Genomic DNA, 19,560 nt, shown 5'->3' on the forward strand with positions numbered 1-19,560 from the left:
AGGGTTGGTATCTCTGTTTCACAATCCTCAAGCCAATCCAAGAAGTACGATCGGATTTAAGTCATGTCCCCCTCCATTAAAATTGGGTGAGCTATCACTAAAGGTACCAGATTTCACAGATCTTGGTGGTAGCTCTGAACTGGTGAAAACGGAGGACTATACTCTACCGGATATCACTAAACAAATGGTAAAGAATGTAGAACGTATGGCGCATATGAGAAAAACAAGTGTCACAGCAAGAAATCCGGACTTGGGAGTGTCTCCGGTCTTATTAGCAGGTCAACTACATATGCCCACTTTGTATAGTAGTACCCCCACTAGTTTATTGCATGCTCATTCATTTGAAGTTTCTGCTGAAGGGACATCAACAGTATTGCTGGACAAGGGGGCAGAGAACATCAGGAACTCAATTGTGAATACACCGAGGGGGGGAATCTTGGAGATTTTCTATGCATTGGAGAGAATTCTCTCCTCAATTTTATCTTTGTTAGATAAAAGCATGGTAAATTCTCATCATATATTGAAAGTCCTCTCTCCCATACTAACAGGTGTCCAAGAGCTCAACCATTTCAATCAAGCCACACATAAATTGACAAATGTCCCAGAGGTAGCTTGTCGCCCATATCAGATATGTAATGGGATGCTAAAAAGTGGTATTAAATTAGAGGATGGGGAAATGAAGGAAGTGAATGAGGGTTTTAATGTTGTCCCGCTCAGAGGTAGCCAAATTGTAAGTTTATCCCCAGATAAGCAACATCCAGAGAGCGCCCAGCATACTAACCATGGGGGAAACTTACATTTAAAAGTATCTCTGGTTACGCCCCCATTACGGGTATACCGTATATTTTAAAAAAGTATTGTAAAAAACTAATTTTTACAGATAATTGAAGAATCAACAAATACTTTAGATATTGTACCCTTAGGTGAGGTCCCCTTATTGAGAGAAAGTAATATCAGACTTAGTCGGAGGGGTAAGAAGGACACAGACCCCGACGCTTCTCAAAACGGAAACAGAAAAAATTGTGCTTCCCTCCTTTAAGTGATGAGTTAACAAGTACAACATTTCCTCCAAGTACAAAGGCTCCCGGGACTTTGGGGCAATCCACATCGAATACGGGACAAAAAATTGGGCAAGATAATGATAACCAGTCGATCTCCTTGAACTTGGTGCTGATTACCTCACAGAGCCAGGAGGGATATGAAGAAAGTAGGATTCCTAAAGTAAAAATAGCCGACAGCGAGAATCAGAACCAGAACCTTCCCCGGAACATTAACTTGGTTAATTATGAACCAAGTAGTGAGCCCATTTCTGTAAATGTTTTGGAAAACTCAAATGAGCATGTAATTGAACAAGACTTAGCTACTGGAGGTGCCCCTCTTCGTCCCACTGGGTGGGCTATTTTCCCAGTATGGTTTAATTCTGGCCAGGGGGAAGTCATGGAGGGGGAGTTGATCACAGTTTGTAATAATAACAGAGCTATGATAGAGAGGGGTCCGGTCTTGGGCCAGCCTGGTAAAAGGCCAACAGGGAATACAGGGCCAGTAGTCGGGCGGGTGAGCAGGAACTTGCTCTTTGTTTTCCTGTTTGAAACTGAATCAATGTTACTGAATAGAAGTGCCCTTCTACAGCTGTTAACAGAGATAAAGGACTTGGGTCCGATAACAAGCAAAGACCTTGAGATTGTAGGAGCATTCCTGCAAGTACTAGAGTTACAAATACATCAGGGGTAGTCTCAATGTTTGTAATAGCTAATGTAGATTGCTTTAGGAAAAAAGGTATAGATGTGTTCTCTAGTGTACCTCTTTGTCTTGTTTAATCTGAAAGCTCAGGAATGGTTCATCAGATGCAAGGGTGTGGGTTCTCAAATAACCAGGGCGCAAAAATCCCTATAAACCTCAAAGACATTGAAATAACAGTAGGGAGAAATCTACAAAACAGAAAAATTAACATTTTAGGTCCCAAGTCTGAAGGCTTAGTAGTCCCAATGTGGAGGATGAGGTGGCTAAGTGGAGTTGGGTAGCTTGTACCCTGAATGGGTCAAACAAAACCACTACAAGGCCAAGGCGAGGGGGTAGCCAATTGGGGAGAATCCTATCCTGGAATGTAGCGGGGGTAGGAAAAAGGTGCTGCAAGCCTAAATCATTATTAGAATATGACCCTAAAATAATTTGCCTCCAAGAAACCTAGATGGGGGAGGATTTTCAGTTTGAGAACTTTTATGTATATTGTTGTACAGCAAAAAGATCTGTAAAAGTACACGCTGGTGGTGGTTTAGCTATTTTACTCAGCTGTGCCATGAGATGGAATACTGTGATCTATAACGTGATTTATGTTATCTCCACGCACACCTCGATTTCTCTATAATGTTTGGCGTAGTCCTTGATGCACTGTGTCTCTCAGTGCCTTTATATGCAATGTAATATTTGTGATAGTGCTACCACAAAGGACGCGCTCCTTTAACGTGAAACTGGATGGTTTCTTCACTCTCTTTTGATAGGAGTATTAAACAAATCATCAGAAGATTGGCTTGTATTTAAATACTCTTGTACTGCTATTATGCTGCTGATTATCCTGTAGACAAATTATCGTTTTTTATCGTATGGCTACTTGGCTCGTTATCTAGTACTGTATAGCGAATTGTCAAATTCTCACATTTTATAATAAGGTTTTAATTCTGAAAGTTTTATGATAATATTAGATTATATACATTTTCTACAAGACCACAAGTATTCATCTATGGTAAAAATAGATTTTTTATGGTCCAATCCACCTGGAATTTGAAAATCTATAGAATGGCTGCTATCAATATGCTTATTTGTGCTTTTAGATGATATGTTATGATGAATTTAGTACTGGTAATGTTTCTGGAGTGTAATGTTGTTCTTAAGATGTATTTGTATGTGGAATTCTTCGGAATTCCAAATCATAATAAAATTAATTGAATTGAATTAAATTGTAAGAAAATCACTTTTGTGGGTATTTGTTAGACCTGCTGCCTTGCATCACTCAGTATGTCCTCAATTAGGGATTAGCTCTCCATTACAAGGAAGCCCATATAACCAATGCTTCTGAGAATCCTTATGGGAAACGAGCATGCCACATTTAATAGAAACATCATTGCAGACTGTCTTGTGTGTAATCTGGCCATATGATTTTCTGTCTCAGATATAATTAGAGGAAGTCTGATGCTCTTGGCACACCTGAATTGTACATGTTGCCTTAACGACTTACCATGAAGAATAAGCAAAGGGTGAAAAAGATTATATGTTATTTACAAATGTGAACAGAGAGGAGAAAGACATGAAAATATTTGGCCACGGTTAAACATTCCTGGGAATGATCACTATTGACACGATTCTGTTTGGCAGTCAGCATAAGAAGTCATCTTTTTTATCCTTGGGCCAATATAGCTCTTCAACAATAAAATTGTCCTTGTGATGAAACATCTGTTCAGACTTAGATGCACTTTGAGTTTTCTTGTAAAGCTTTTAAGCATATGGATTTTATAATGCCGATGCCGAGTTGATAAGGGGGAAACCGTGGCACTCATTTTACTTGATCTGAGTGCCGCATTTGATACGGTTTCCCATCCCATCCTTATCAATGCCCTCAGATCATCTGGGATCATCGGCACAGCTCTCAACTGGTTTGTTAGCTTTCTTTCAGATCGCACCTTTCAAGTTTTCTCCTCGTCCTCTGCTTCTCAAACCTTCACATCGGCGTACGGGGTGCCGCAGGGTTCCATCTTGAGCCCCTTGCTATTCAATTTGTACGTCAGACCTTTGGCTACTATTGCTGAGCAATCTGGGCTCACTATTTACTCGTACGCCGATGATACCCAGGTTATCTACTCCCTTTCCTCTGACTCTCACTCCCCCTCCTCTTCCCTCTGTACAGGACTGAGCAACATCGCAGCCTGGATGTTGGACAATAAACTGCAACTAAACGGGGGAAAAACAGAGGTTCTTCTGTTCGGTCACAACACCACCTTATGGGGACCTCGGCAATGGCCTGTTCAAATGGGCCCTTTACCTACCCCATCCAAAACAGCTCGCAACCTCGGTGTCATTTTTGACGATCAACTATCTATGAAGAACCATGTGGTCAAAACTTCATCCACTTGCATCACTATCATCAAATGGTTGCGAAAAATCATTTGGATGCTTCCATTGGACACTCAGAAAACTGTGGTCCAGGCCCTTATCACCTCGAGACTGGACTACGGGAACATCCTTCTTCTGGGAGCCAGTAAAGAGGTGACGCGTAAATTACAGACAGTCCAGAACATGGCTGTGCGACTCCTCTGCAAATTACCTAACATTTCCTCAACCTCCAATGCCCTTCGCTCCCTGCACTGGCTCCGAATTGAAAATCGGACAAAATTTAAGGCCCTTTGCATCATTCACAGAATAAATTCTGGTCTAGCTCCACCTTATCTCAACCCCTTGGCACAACTATACCATCCCCCTCGCAATTTACGATCTTCTAACCAACACTTACTTTCAGTTCCTAGAATTAAAAAAGCCAGAATGGGTGGCCGATCTTTTGCCTGGCTGGCCCCCTCACTCTGGAACTCTCTCCCCCATCAGATACGAACTGAATCCAACTACCTTAGGTTCCGCAGACAGGTAAAAACCTGGCTATTCAACATCTAATAGTTCTCTTCTGACTTTCCCCCCTCACCTTTTGGTTTTAGCGCCGGGAAACCTACGGGTAGCTGAGCGCTTTAGAAACTTAATTATAATAATAATAAGTGCGAAGCTGCTTCTTACTGTTTACGGATGCTTGGAAATCCAGTTGTCTGTTAATCTGTTGGGTATTTTAATAATGTCGACAATTTGTCACTGTACACCTATTTTTTTCAAATCCTTTTTAAATGTAATCAATTACGGATGATGCTTTATATTGTGAAGATGTTTTTTCTCCTTGTCTAATTTGCTGTTAGGATTATCAGTAAATAATGGAATAAAGTCTATTTATTGAATTGAATTAAAAAACGTATTTTCTTAATCTAACACTAGCATGTGTGCATGTCATCATCAAGTAAACAATATTGATTTGCTGTAGAGCACAGTTGTTAAAACTAAGATGTAAATACCACATTTTCTCTTTCCCTTGTTTAGCAAGGCATTGAAAATGACATTCCCGGAGGGAAAGTTTCCCGTGTGAGTACATTTATCCAAAAGTATCCATAAATATTTAAACCTGTTCAATTAATAGGCAATGCTCTCTTTTATGTGAGCCTGGGAATAGGTTTTTTTTGCTTATATTTATGGGTCTATAATTAGAGATAAAAAACTTGCAATGTCACGCCTGTTGGTTTATCCTGCTCATGGGATAGTGTTTCTCAATTAGCAGCAGATTATTGTTCTCGTTTTTTCTGTAAAATCTTCTTTTGACGTATCATGCACTAAATTGTTTACATTACTGTCAAGCTTGAGTTGCACATGTCCTCCATGGCTCTTCACGTGCTACAAACAAAGCCTACATTTCATTTAGGTCTGCAGCATATTTCCCCAAATTTAGATATGCAAACTCTTTTCTTTATGCCGTAGGATCTACCATGTAAATTACAAATATTTTGGTGTTTGATAGTTTAAAAAAATACTGCAACATTTTATTATGTGTTACTTGGGTGACATTTTAACTATAACAATACAATAGGAGTCACAGGGGGGAAAAAAGGGAGGCTGCCCCCCACTCAAAATATTATGAACAACGAGTGGCCTTGCCTACACCACGCATAGTCCTTGACAAATGACAATTGGCAGTGTTTTCAACATTTTCCAATTCCCTAGAGTGTGTCCCCTATCTCTACTCAAATTGGCATAGTGTATTAAATTAATGTCATAAAAACCATCATAGGCTAAATCCCACCAAAAGAATTGTGAAAAAAGTGTATGAGAAGAGAGAGAGTACCTCACGGTAGTAACACCAACACACCAAAGGGGCTGCTGGCTGGTACTCGCCAGAGTACCCACTTATCATCAAAGGTTGCTCCCTCTCTGTGTAAAGAAAAAAAAAGTGTGAACTCTCCTTTTCGAAGAATCTCAAACCAATATAGTAAAAAGTTATAGTGAAACTTAAATATAAGTAAACTATCAGTGCCTAGTGCTTTTGTGAGTGCCCATTGGACCCCTGTGAGAATCTGAAAAATATATCATTCTCACCATTAAAAACCGGTGAAGAGATGACACAACTTTATTCCCCAATTAAAAATGGTTTTAGTCAAACCATAATAAATTCTGTACTGCCAACATGTTTAGTTGCTGAATCCTTAAGCAACTTCTTCAGGGCAAGTAGGGGTTCCAATTCTCAACTTCACTTGTGATTCACCTAAAACTTAACGGTTTCAAAACCTCCTCATACCTGCAACTGTCTTCACAATGGAGCGCTCGTCCACCAGCGTGTTTGGTTGGAGCTTCCAACACGCCGGTGGGATGCGGCAGGGGGGCTAGACAGTGGGCATTTACCCCAGCGACACGTGATCAGAGGTTGCGTGCTCCATTGTGAAGACGGTTGCAGGTACGGGGAGGCTTTTCAATCGTTAGGTTTAGGTGAATCTATATTGGTTTGACATTCTTCCAAAAGGAGAGTACATACTTATGTTTTCTTTACACAGAGAGAGAGCAACCTATGATAATAAGTGGGCACTCTGGCGAGTACCAGCCAGCAGCCCCTTTGGTGTTACTATCGTGATGTACTCTCTCTCTTCTCCTACACTTTTCTCACATTTCTTTTGGTCATTTTTAGGTGGGATTTAGCCTATGATGGTTTTTATGACATTCATTTAATACACTATGATAATTTGAGTAGTGATAGGGAACACACTCTAGGGAATTGGAAAATATTAAAAACCCTGCCAATTGTCATGTGTCAAGGACTAGGTGTAGTGTAGGTGAGGCCACTCGTTGTTGATAATGGCATTTTAACTATGCTAAAATAGGCAGAGTAATTTGGTTAATTTTGCGTTACTCATATAACACCCAAATAATGCAAGTTGCACGATTAAGCCTGCTCGCATAATTTAGAGAAACTTTGGTGCAAAATGTCTATCGCAATAATTTAGGAACGGAGTGTGAGCAGCTTCTAGATGCTGTTGGTCATTTTCTTTTTCATTTAGTGATATTTTCTTAGTGCAGAATGCATCCTCTGGTCATTTTTGGATGTCAGGGTGTATTTTGCATTACAAAAATAGTGCTAAAATCAGGGTTAAACTCCTTGCATGGTTCCGCATAGTTTCACCTAGTTTTGCTGTACTTTTGCATAGTTAACACTACAGCAAATTATGCAAGTTATGCCCACCCCTACTGTATTTGCATCAAGTCTGTCTTACATGAGTGGTACATAGCTGTTCACAGGCGAGCAGATATGTGTTTTATTTAAAAATGTCAATAAAATAAAAAAATGTTGACATGAATTTCAACTTAAACCATATGACTCTTAGAAGCTGGCCAACAAGAAATAATATTTCCTTTCACCATGTTTACCCAAATTTTCTGGATATTTATGTTACAGTAAGGCTGGGCTTCCACTTCCAAATTTACATTGTAAAGAACGCCCTCTACCTTGCAGTATGGTAAAAGTATCAATGGCAGTCAAAAGTGGACCAAGGGATGGAGATAATAAAACGCCATCATTGAATAATGAATATGGTGTTGTTTTACTTTTGCCATTTAATGCAATGTAGCATGTCCCCTTTAGTTGCTGATCCTCATTTGTAGTGTAGTTCCTATATTCCCAATAGACTCTGCGCATTGGAATAATATATCCTATAGATTTGACGTAGAACTTAGGCAGTACGTCTCTATCAAAAATACTAAACTTAATTGTGAGTGACAGCTAGCTCAGAGGTCACTCGACACTTTCTTGAATTCACAAGTAGGGATTAACTTCTGACAACCACATAAACATGACAACTTTGTTTCCCTAGGACTGGAAAATATCTTCAGAGTCGTAGAAACAATAGATAACTATTTTACTCAGTCAATCGTGCATGCTTCGTTTCTACAGAGTTGCAGAGAAATAGTGAGACGGGCGTTTTCAATAAAATTTTTAGTGAACAGTCTTCTTTCTCATGCAAGAGAGGTGAACTGCTAAAATCGATAGACAGAAGGCAAGGCACAATGCGAACAGCCAGAATAGTATTATAAACTAGTACTGTAATAGCATGGTATGGTTTCTAAGCCATATCAAAATACATACATAAATAGCACAGGCTAAAATACTCAACTGGTGCTTCTAAAATACACCTACCCCAATGTACCTAAACTAGGTCTAGTACGAGGGAAGAAGTAAGTATTGTTAAGCATAAGTTTTGGTTCTGCCAAGAATTGCCAAAGGTTTCGCTAGGTTCTAATCAGCTCCATACCTTAGAATGAAGGAGTTGTTATCACTGTCTTGGACTCAATTTCCCAAAACTCCACAAGGGGAGTCAGAAACACTGGAGCTGGCATCTTGGCAGATGAGGACAGCTTCTTGTCAGTGTGTCAGCTGGACAGTCGGCTTCCTTCGGCACTTGCTGTAGCGAGCTGCGTCTGGCATGTAGGTCATCCAACTGCAACGTACCACACCGCTCTTTGCTATAGCAAGTGTAGTTATATTTATACCTTGAAGGTGTTTAGGAATGCCACCTATGACATAAAGTCGGGCATATGAACGTCATGGGTGAACCCCTAAGGAATAGTTGTTCATGGATAATAATGAGTTTCTTGGAGCAATCAAGATCCAGGCTAGATGAAGTCCCTTTTGCTTAAGAGTCTGGTTTTCCAAGAAATCGTTGTGACCTTTGATGTACAGATGGAAGTAGCCATGCCTGTATTTGCGTAGCATGGGCTATGCCTAAATAAGGGCTTGATTTCTATGCCTATATGAGGGCAACGTGGTTTGTACCTATATAAGGGCATGAATCAGGAAAATGTATTCGGAATCTAAAACGCCATACAACACATTGTGTGAAACGCAATTTAATGTGTCACATTAAGAGACGGGTCTACTAAGAAATCACACAGCACTCCAAGTAAAGTTGCTGCATAGTGCTACATGAAATGAAAAGAGCAGTACAACACTGAATCTACTGGGATGTAGCACCAGGGCCTGACTGGCTGTATCAGGTACAGGGCGCTTCCTGGGTGGGCCAGAGGGGTGGGGCCTTTGTCGACATGAGGGCCGGTTTTGTCACTAGGGGACAGTTTGGAGCAGAGCTGCAATATTGGCCCCCTGTAACAAAAGCAAGAGTGGTGCATTTTACAACCACATTCCCACCCCTGCTCCCAGGGCCGGTCAAGCAGCAATCTGCCAGGGCTGGTTGCTGTTCCCAGTTGGGCCCTGTGTAGCACTGCTCTCCTCTCTGCCTGCACTGTGGCACTTTTGGCAGCCATGCACCAAAGAAGACACCCTTGTGTAGTAGTGCAAGGATGTGTATATAAAGCACAGGCTTTGTACAGGAAAAGGTATTTTCCAGTTAAAAAAATTTAATTATGCTTTAATGAATTTACTACTCTGTATGTGTACTCCGCACTGCAGCACTCAAGGAAAGTTTTTAAAAAAAGGAGACATGACTACATTTATCATACCATCTGTCTCGAAGATGTCTAAGATTTTGACAGAAATCCCTGTTTACCATATGTTTGTTGCTAGTCAGTTACCTCAAGAACAATGCACCAGTCATGGAACACCCCTTGAGGCTAAGTAAAGCAAGCCATTGCTTTGAGCCAGTGTGCATTACTTTGAGTTACTGTCCATGCACAATACCTGATTTGCATTGGCTATTAAATCCCACCTTAAAACTTTGTGTTGGGTTTATATTACAAAAGTATCATAAACATGAGATGGGTGTGGCTTGGAAGCCAAGCATGGCCTAGCAGTGCTCCATCTGCCTTAGCCCCTATCCACCGTATCCGCTGATTCTGGGGTCAGAATCGATTCTGACCCCAGATGCATTACAGACCGTGCAGTGATCTGTATAGACATTGCCACACCGTAAGGGTTCGGTTTCTGCTGCTGCATCGTCTTTGACCGCAGACTGACACATGTGAGGAAGTGGCCTGTGTGGATGCGGCATAGTGAAGGGAAGCAGGCCGCGGGTGTCTGGACCTCCATAAGGCAGTGGACAGAATTATGGATCCAGAAGAAGATCAACAAAACTCACAGTTGTGACCCAGGAATTGGCTTTGCGGGTTGAGGACGCTGACAGTAGGGCTAGGCACAACAACATACTCATACAAGGCTTTCCGGTAAGATGCAAAGCCAAGTCTATGGACGATTTTCCTACTGGACGGTTTAAATCCTTATTGCCAACTGGTGCTATGTCTACCTGCTTCGTGATTGAAAGAGCGCTCCGCGCCCTGACCAAGAAGTCAACACCGGGAGAGCGATTGCTACGTGTGATTGCCTGACTTCTCAATTACGCAAATCGAGACACCATACTTCGATACGCCAGGACAAACAAAGACCAAAAGCTCTTCAATTCTCACTAAATCCTGGTATTCCCTGACTATACCAGATTAGTACAGCTACAACGTCAATCCTTTGTGGTTACGAGGCAAAGACTTATAGAACAGAATTTGTCCTATATGCTGCTGTACACTGCTAGAATGAAGGTAAACTTTCATTTTAAATTGTTCTTCTTTGATTCTCTCGAAGAGGTATTTGCCTGGACTGATGAAAGGGTGCATCTCAAACCACACTCGGCTGCCACCACCAGATTCTGACTCCTCGCAAGACTTGCACAGAAATTGATGGAATAGAGGCACCTCGAGACAACGGCACAGATCTCGCACCAACTGGAGGGCCCACACTCAGGCTGAGACAACCGAGTGATCCTGATTCAGACGGACACACAGTCAAGCAATACGGCTGCTGGCCCTCTCAGGTGTGGTTGGAAATACAATAACTGGGGTCCCACACACAGGCTCTAGGCGATTAAAGTACAGTCCATGCCCCTGGACATTTGGTGATATCTTAAATAATGCTGGGATGGGTAGGCTCTCTTGGTGGGGCTGCTTAGGATTTCACATTTGGGGCCCAAGTAAGATCTTTACCACACCAGGTACTCCTTGTTTTTGGAAGTATTGGGGAGGGGGAGTGTGGGTGAGGGATTGTTGTTTTTTCTATAGCTAGCAAAGTTTTGGACACCAAACACTCAGATACATCCCATGCAGACAATATCATAATTGTAAACATTGACTATGGAGCGGGTTGATGATTCAACAAACACGTAACTCTCTGTTGGGAGAACTGAATATAATATTGTGGAATGTACAGGCCTGCTGAATACAATCAAGCGAGGGCCGGTACTCCGTTTAGTGAAACGGTACGATGCAGATATACTTCTGTTGCAAGAGATGCACCTCTTGGGCGATAAAACTCCATGCCTCAGTAGATTTGGTTTTGCCACCGTGTATCATTCAGAGTTAAAACAGGGCGAGGGGGGCACAGCGGTCCTAATACACTGTTGCGTGCCGATCCTAATCTCCAAACAGATCCTGGTGGGAGATTCAGAGTAGTCTCCAGCACAGTTGCTGGGAAACGGATAATGATTGGGAGCATTTATGACCCCGGGATAAACATTTGTTAATAAAATTACACAGCTTTGGAGTGATGGGTTGACAATCCTGGGTGGTGACTGGAATGAAGTAATGGCTCCCCAAAATAGGTGGCACACAGTGAGACCTGACAAACCCCCTTCCACATCAAAGCTGAATATCCTGGTGCACAAATTGGGATGGTCAGACACATGGCGTGCATTTCACCCTACGACATTGGGGTTTTCATATGCATCGGCTGTGTGCAACACATTATCGCGGTTAGACTACGTATTTCTTAAACACAGCTTTGTGAACAGAGTATTGCATACCTCCATACAACCAGAATCAAGCATCCTAGAACCGGTTTCTGGCTATCAGCTGTCATCAGCCAGGATAGCTTGACTCCAGTGGCATAGGGAGCACGGGACCCACGTCTGGGCATACCCTTCCCACATAGGGCGAACAGCAAAACACATAAGGTGATGGACAGAATGCTGCACAGTGGAAAAACATCCACCCCAAGTCACAGATCTGGGTTTAATCCATAGTTATGTGGCTCACCACGCCACCCCAGTTCAGATATGGCCATATGCAAATCAGTCTTGACCCTGTGCCTAATGGGAACAGTTTTAATGTTCTCACTTGTTCTCAATTGTATCTCTGTCTCTTTATATTAGAATCTTCATAGTTGCTAAGTTACACTGTTAGAATGTACATTCAGCATCTTATGAGTTTGTGAGCAGCTGGTCAGTTGACAGCTGCGGGGCGTTGATGCTGGATGAGGTCTATACTACTTCCTACGACTGAATAAACCTGGAACCTGATTTATACTACTGGGAGTCATCTTTTCATTACATTTGGCGACGAGGATGGGATATCGCTGCTTTGTGAACCTCCACTCCCTTGGCTCAAGTGGAAGAAAGTTTTCTTTAACTATGCTAGGGTGTGCTGAAAGAAAGACTTCATTATTATTGCATTGTCTGGGGGCTGTAGGGTAAGAGGTTTATGAACATCTTCCACACCTATCAGACACGGATGCTGCTAATCTTTATGAGTATGAGGTTGCTATAAAAACATTGGATCTACATTATTTACCTAAGCTCAGCACTGTACTAGAAAGGTACCACTTTGGGAGGCGTATGCAAAAAAAATAAGAATCTGTTTAGCAATATATTACAGAACTTCGCAAATTGGCTTCAACGTGTAATTTTGGGGTGTCTTTAGAAGAACGTTTGCGAGATCAAATTATGTTAGGTTGGAATTTTGACAAGGCTAGAGACAATTTATGGCAAAAGGACAATCCCACTTTACATGAGGTGATTTTGACTGCAAAAACATATGAATATTCAAAGGTTTGTTTAGAAACCATTCAGAAAGTGTCTCAAGAAGAAAAATAGAATTCTGCTGTCATGAAGGTAAACAATGGCAGGGACCCTAATGATAAAACGGGTAAAGAGAAAAGTATCTCCACTTCATCTCAAGCTAGCACCTCAAGAAGCTTTAAGAGTAAGAGTGATCATCAATTTAATAATATGAAACAATTTTTAGGGAAATGTTTCAGATGTGGTAACCCGGGTCACATGGCTAATTCAAAAGATTGTTCTGGATGGAAGGCGTCTTGTACTAGTTCTGGACGCAAAGATCATTTCACTAGGTGCCGCAGATCTGGCAAAGGTCAAAGAAATGTGAAAGAAATGGATTTATTTGAGGATGATATTAAATCAATATTTGTCAGATCAAGAGATCTGGGGGTCAGGCTCCTGTTGACATCCTTTTAATCAATGATTCTCCTGTTAAGGTGCTATTTGATTCTATGGCCAAGCTCACCTTGATACCCAAGATATTTTATGATCAGTTTCTTTCCAAGAAAGTACTTTTGTTAAAACTTGATATAAGCCCAAGAGGATATGGAGGAGAGATAATACCTCTATTAGGTTGGTTCTGGAGTACCATAGATTATAAAGACAGAGTGGTTCCTGGGAAGATTTATGTCTCAATGAAAGGGGATTCGTTATTGAGTTGGTTTCATCAACAAGATCTATACATTTTCCTAAATCCCAATCGTACTCCTTCTGTGTGCCTGGGTGATCTTCCTGCTTTCAATCAAATTAAGAAGGATTCAAAATCCTGTGTTCAGCAGTTTCCACAAGTTTTCAGAAAGGAACTGGGTTGCCTTAAAGGTTACATGCATCAAATAAAAATTGTTCTTGGTTCTTTACCTAAGGCATCGAAAGTACGAGGTGTCCCTCTTACTGTAAAGGACAAAATGAAACTCGAACTTGATAAACTCAAATCAAATAAGATCATAGAGGAGGTGGAAGCTACTGAATGGCTTTCTCCCATAGCCATGGCCCGTAAGGTCAATGGCGAGGCCAGATTATGTGTGGATCTTAGGGAGCTAAATAAGGCTGTTATTGTGGACCATTATGCACTTCCAAACATCAGTGAGGTGTTGTTCTCTCTTGTGGGAGCAAAGCACTTCACCTCCCTGGATTTAACCTCAGCATATCATCAGGTGAAGTTGCACCCTTCCTGTCAAGATCTTACGTCGTTCATAACTCCTTTTGGCACCTTCAAGTTTTTGAGAATGCCTTTCGGTCTGATCTCTGCGGCCTCTGTGTTCCAGAGGGTTATGGAACACATTCTTGAAGGTGTCGAAGGTGTAAAGATCTATCAGAACGACATATTGATTTTTGGATCAGATTCTAAAGAACATGATTTCAGACTAAGTTTGGTCATAAAAAAGATGAGTGATGTGGGTTTAACTTTATGAGCAGACAAATGCAAGTTTGATGTATCTGAAATTGAATATTTAAGTCATCATATATCACCGAATGGGTTGAGACCTAAATAGGAACTTGTGGGGACCATTTCTAAACCCAATGCACCTGAGAATAAAGATGAGTTGGTGACATTTTTGGGTCTGGCAGAATTCTACCACAAGTTTGTTCCAAACTTTGCAAGTTCAACAAGCCATATCAGAAATCTTCTAAAGAAGGGGTGTGAATTTACGTGGTGAAAAGAATGTGAGATGGAGTTTAATCATTTGAAAAAGTGTCTCAATGAGGCACAAGATCTCAGTAGTTTTCACCCAAAGAGAAAAGCATATTTAATGACAGATGCAAGCTCCAAGGGTTTGGGTGTTGTTTTATTTCAGAAACCCGAGGGTTCCAGTAAGGTGGTGCTTTTCATGTCTAGACCATTAAGAGGTGCAGAGTTTAATTACTCTGTTTTGGAAAGAGAGGCTTTAGCCATGTATTGGGCTATGCAAACGTTTTGGCTGATGAAATTCAAGAGTGTGATTATTTTGGTGGTGGTGATTTGAAGATGGTGTGGATGTTTGCCTTATTGGTGAAGGTATTATTTCTGAAGATGAATGGAGAAGTGCATTAGAGAAGAATGTTGTTCTAAAGAGTGTTTTGGAGATGGCTGTCAAGGGCTGGTGTGATAAGAAATATTGTGATCAGTCTTTATTATGTTATTGGCAAGTTAAAGATGAACTGACTGTGGTAGATGGTTTGCTCTTGAGAGGCTCAAGGTTAATTCCTTCTTGCGATATGTGGTCAAAATTGTTATCTCATGCCCATGAGAGTCATATGGGTATTGGCAAGACGAAGGAAATATTGAGAGAGGCTTACTGGTGGCCAGGCATGTATGTCTGGATTGAAAGAGAAGTTCGCAATTGCCAGGAATGTGTCTGTTGTGACAAGATATTGAAGTGTAGGACACAACCCATGGTGATTTGAGGAGCGTCTGAGGGCCCCTGGATGGATGTGGCAATAGACATAACGGGTCCCATTAAGTTGAGATCCAGGGATGCTTATGTTCTGGTGTGCATGGACATGTATTCTCGTTGGCCGCAGATTAAGGTTGTTAACTCTGTGATTTCATCAGTTGTGATTGATTTTTTGTATTCTCTTTTTGAAAGATAGGGTTTCCCAAAAACTTTGTTATCCAATAATCAAGTGCAATTTACTTCCTCTATGTTGGAGGAGTTTATAGCAATGAGAGGTATCAAACATAAAAAAGCAGTGGTGTACCATCCAGAGAGCAATGGGGTTCGGGAAAGGTTTGTGAAAGTTTTGAAGGAGTCCTTACAGCAGGCCATTGCAACTGGTGCTGATTGGGAAACTGCCTTTTGGAAGAAAGTAAGAGAGTACAGGTTTACCCCACGGAGGTGTGTCCTTCTTGGGTGTGCAAAAAAAGAATGTCTGTTGACAAGAATGCTTTAGACACTCCATAGTGGAAAGTGAGGGAGAGAATGATCAAAGAGAAGAGAAAGACTTGGTTTGATGCGAGAAAAGCCGTTAAATAAACTAAGGTTTCTGTAGGTGATTGGGTAAAAATAGGATCTCCTCACTTGGGTAAAGCTGGTTCAAAGTTCAGTGTTCCTTTTAAGGTCACAAAAGTGTTCAAGAATGCCCTCTGAACGATCGATCATAGAGTATGAAATCTAAATAGAGTGGCTAAGTGTCAAGGATCAGATTCTCAGCCTTCTGTGGAGTAAGGGAATTATGGTGTGATAGTTCCTTATAGGCCAAGTAGATGTATTCGGAAACCAGCCAGATATCTAAATTAAATTTCATTTTGTTAATATATGTTTACTGGGGCTTTTCAATGTTTGGTTGTTATTTTGTTGATTTTTGGTATTAAGAGGGAGGTGATGTAGTGTTCTCACTTGTTCTCACTTGTATCTCTTTCTCTTTATATTAGAATCTTCATAGTTGCTAAGTTACACTGTTAGAATGTACTTTCAGCATCTTATGAGTTTGTGAGCAGCTGGTCAGTTGACAGCTGCAGGGCGTTGGTGCTGGATGAGGTCTATACTACTCCCTACTACTAAATAAGCCTGGAACCTGATTTATACTAATGGAAGTCATCTTTTCATTACAACAGTCCAGCCCAAGCTGCCAAGCGATGTCCTCCCTGGACCGGAATCAAGGATCCTAGGACCAGTTTCTGGCTCTCAGCCACCATCATCAAAGATAGCTTGACTCTGGTGGCGTAGTGCAAAAATACCAGTTGATGGACAGAATGCAGAACAAAGTCATACATTCACCCCAGTACAGAGATCTGCGCCTAAATCCATTGTTTCTTTGCACTCCACACCACCCCAGTTAAGACATTGCCATATGCAAATCAACCTTGACCCTGTGCCTCATGGGAACAGTCCAGCCCGAACTGCCAAGCCATGTCTTTCCTGGACCGGAATCAAGCATCCTAGAACCGGTTTCAGGCTCTCAGCCGACTTCAGTCAGGATAGGTTGACTCAAGTGGTGTGGAGAGCATGGGACTCACGTCTGAGCATACCCATCCCACTCGGGGTGACAAATGCAAAAATAAAAGTTGATGGACAGAATGCAGAACAAATGTAGTGAGCACGGGACCCACGTCAGGGCATACCTTGCCCACATAGGACGAACAGCAAAACACCCAAGGTAATGGATGGAATGTTGCACATTGGCAAAACATTCACCCCAGTCACAGATCTGGGTTTAATCCATCGTTATTTTACTCACCACCCCATCCCAGTTCAGACATGGCCATATGCAAATCAGCCTTGACCCTGTGCCTCATGGAAACAGTCCTGCCCGAACTGCCAATCCATGTCTTCCCTGGACCAGAACCAAGCATCCTAGGACCAGTTTAAGGCTATCAGCGATCATCAGCCAGGATATCTTGAATCCAGTGGCGTAGTGAGCACGGGACCCACGTCTGGGCATACCCTTCGACATAGGGCGAACAGCAAAACACACAATGTGATGAACGGAATTTTGCACATTGGCAAAACATTCACCTCCCAGTCACAGATTTGGGTTTAATCCATCGTTATTTTACTCACCACCCCATCCCAGTTCAGACATGGCCATATGCAAATCAGCCTTGACCCTGTGCCTCATGAGAACAGTCCATCCCGAACTGCCAAGCCATATCTTTCCTGGACAGGAATCAAGCTTCCTAGGACCAGTTTCTGGCTCTCAGCCATCATCAGCCAGGATAGCTTGACTCCAGTAGCGTAGTGAACACAGGACACACGTCTGGGCATACCCTTCCGATATAGGGCAAACAGCAAAACACACAAGGTGATGGACGGAATGTTGCACAGTGGAAAACAATTTACCCCCTGTCACAGATCTGGGTTTAATCCATCATTATTTTGCTCACAACGCCACCCTAGTTCAGACATGGCCATATGCAAATCAGTCTTGACCCTGTGACTCATGGGAACAGTCCAGCCTGAACTGCCAAGCAATGTCTTCCCTAGACCGGAATCAAGAATCCTAGGTCTGGTTTCTGGCTATCAGCCATCATCAGCCAAGATAGCTTGACTCCAGTGGCGTAGTGAGCACGGGACCCACGTCAAAGCACACCCTTCCGACATAGGGCGAACAGCAAAACACACAAAGTGATGTACGGAATGTTGCACATTGGCAAAAAATTCAACCCCAGTTACACACCTGGGATTAATCCATCGTTATTTTGTTCACCACCCCACTCCAGTTCAGACATGGCCATATGCAAATCAGTCTTGACCCTGTGCCTCATGGGAACAGTCTAGCCCGAACTGCCAATCCATGTCTTCCCTGGACCGGAATCAAACATCCTAGGACGGGTTTCTGGCTATCAGCCATCATTAGCCAGGATAGCATGACTCCAGTGGCGTAGTGAGCACTGACCCACATCTGGGCATATCTTTCCCACATTGGGCGAAAAGCAAAAGGTGATGGATGGAATATTGCACATTGGCAAAATATTCACATCCCAATCACAGATCTGGGTTTAATTCATTGTTATTTTGCTCACCATGCCACCCCAGTTCAGATATGGCCATATGCAAATCAGTCTTGACCCTGTGCCTCATGGGAACAGTCAAGCCCGAAATGCCAAGCCTTGTCTTCCCTGGACCGGAATCAAGCATCCTAGGACCAGTTTCTGGCTATCAGCCTTCATAAGCCAGGATAGCTTCACTCCAGTGGCGTAGTGAGCACGGGACCCACGTCTGGGCATACCCTTCGACATAGGGCGAACAGCAAAACACACAACGTGATGAACGGAATTTTGCACATTGGCAAAACATTCACCTCCCAGTCACATATTTGGGTTTAATCTATCATTATTTTGCTCACCACCCCACACCAATTCAGACATGGTCATATGCAAATCAGCCTTGACCCTGTGCCTCATGAGAACAGTCCATCCCGAACTGCCAAGCCATGTCTTTCCTGGACAGGAATCAAGCTTCCTAGGACCAGTTTCTGGCTCTCAGCCATCATCAGCCAGGATAGCTTGACTCCAGTAGCGTAGTGAACACAGGACACACGTCTGGGCATACCCTTCCGATATAGGGCAAACAGCAAAACACACAAGGTGATGGACGGAATGTTGCACAGTGGAAAACAATTTACCCCCTGTCACAGATCTGGGTTTAATCCATCATTATTTTGCTCACAACGCCACCCTAGTTCAGACATGGCCATATGCAAATCAGTCTTGACCCTGTGACTCATGGGAACAGTCCAGCCTGAACTGCCAAGCAATGTCTTCCCTAGACCGGAATCAAGAATCCTAGGACTGGTTTCTGGCTATCAGCCATCATCAGCCAAGATAGCTTGACTCCAGTGGCGTAGTGAGCACGGGACCCACTTCAAAGCACACCCTTTCGACATAGGGCGAACAGCAAAACACACAAAGTGATGTACGGAATGTTGCACATTGGCAAAAAATTCAACCCCAGTTACAGACCTGGGATTAATCCATCGTTATTTTGTTCACCACCCCACTCCAGTTCAGACATGGCCATATGCAAATCAGTCTTGACCCTGTGCCTCATGGGAACAGTCTAGCCCGAACTGCCAATCCATGTCTTCCCTGGACCGGAATCAAACATCCTAGGACGGGTTTTTGGCTATCAGCCATCATTAGCCAGGATAGCATGACTCCAGTGGTGTAGTGAGCACTGACCCACGTCTGGGCATATCTTTCCCACATTGGGCGAAAAGCAAAACACACAAGGTGATGGATGGAATATTG

The sequence above is a fragment of the Lissotriton vulgaris genome, chromosome 4_1 (genome assembly GCF_964263255.1).
Source record: "Lissotriton vulgaris chromosome 4_1, aLisVul1.2, whole genome shotgun sequence".
Taxonomy (NCBI): Eukaryota; Metazoa; Chordata; class Amphibia; order Caudata; family Salamandridae; genus Lissotriton; species Lissotriton vulgaris.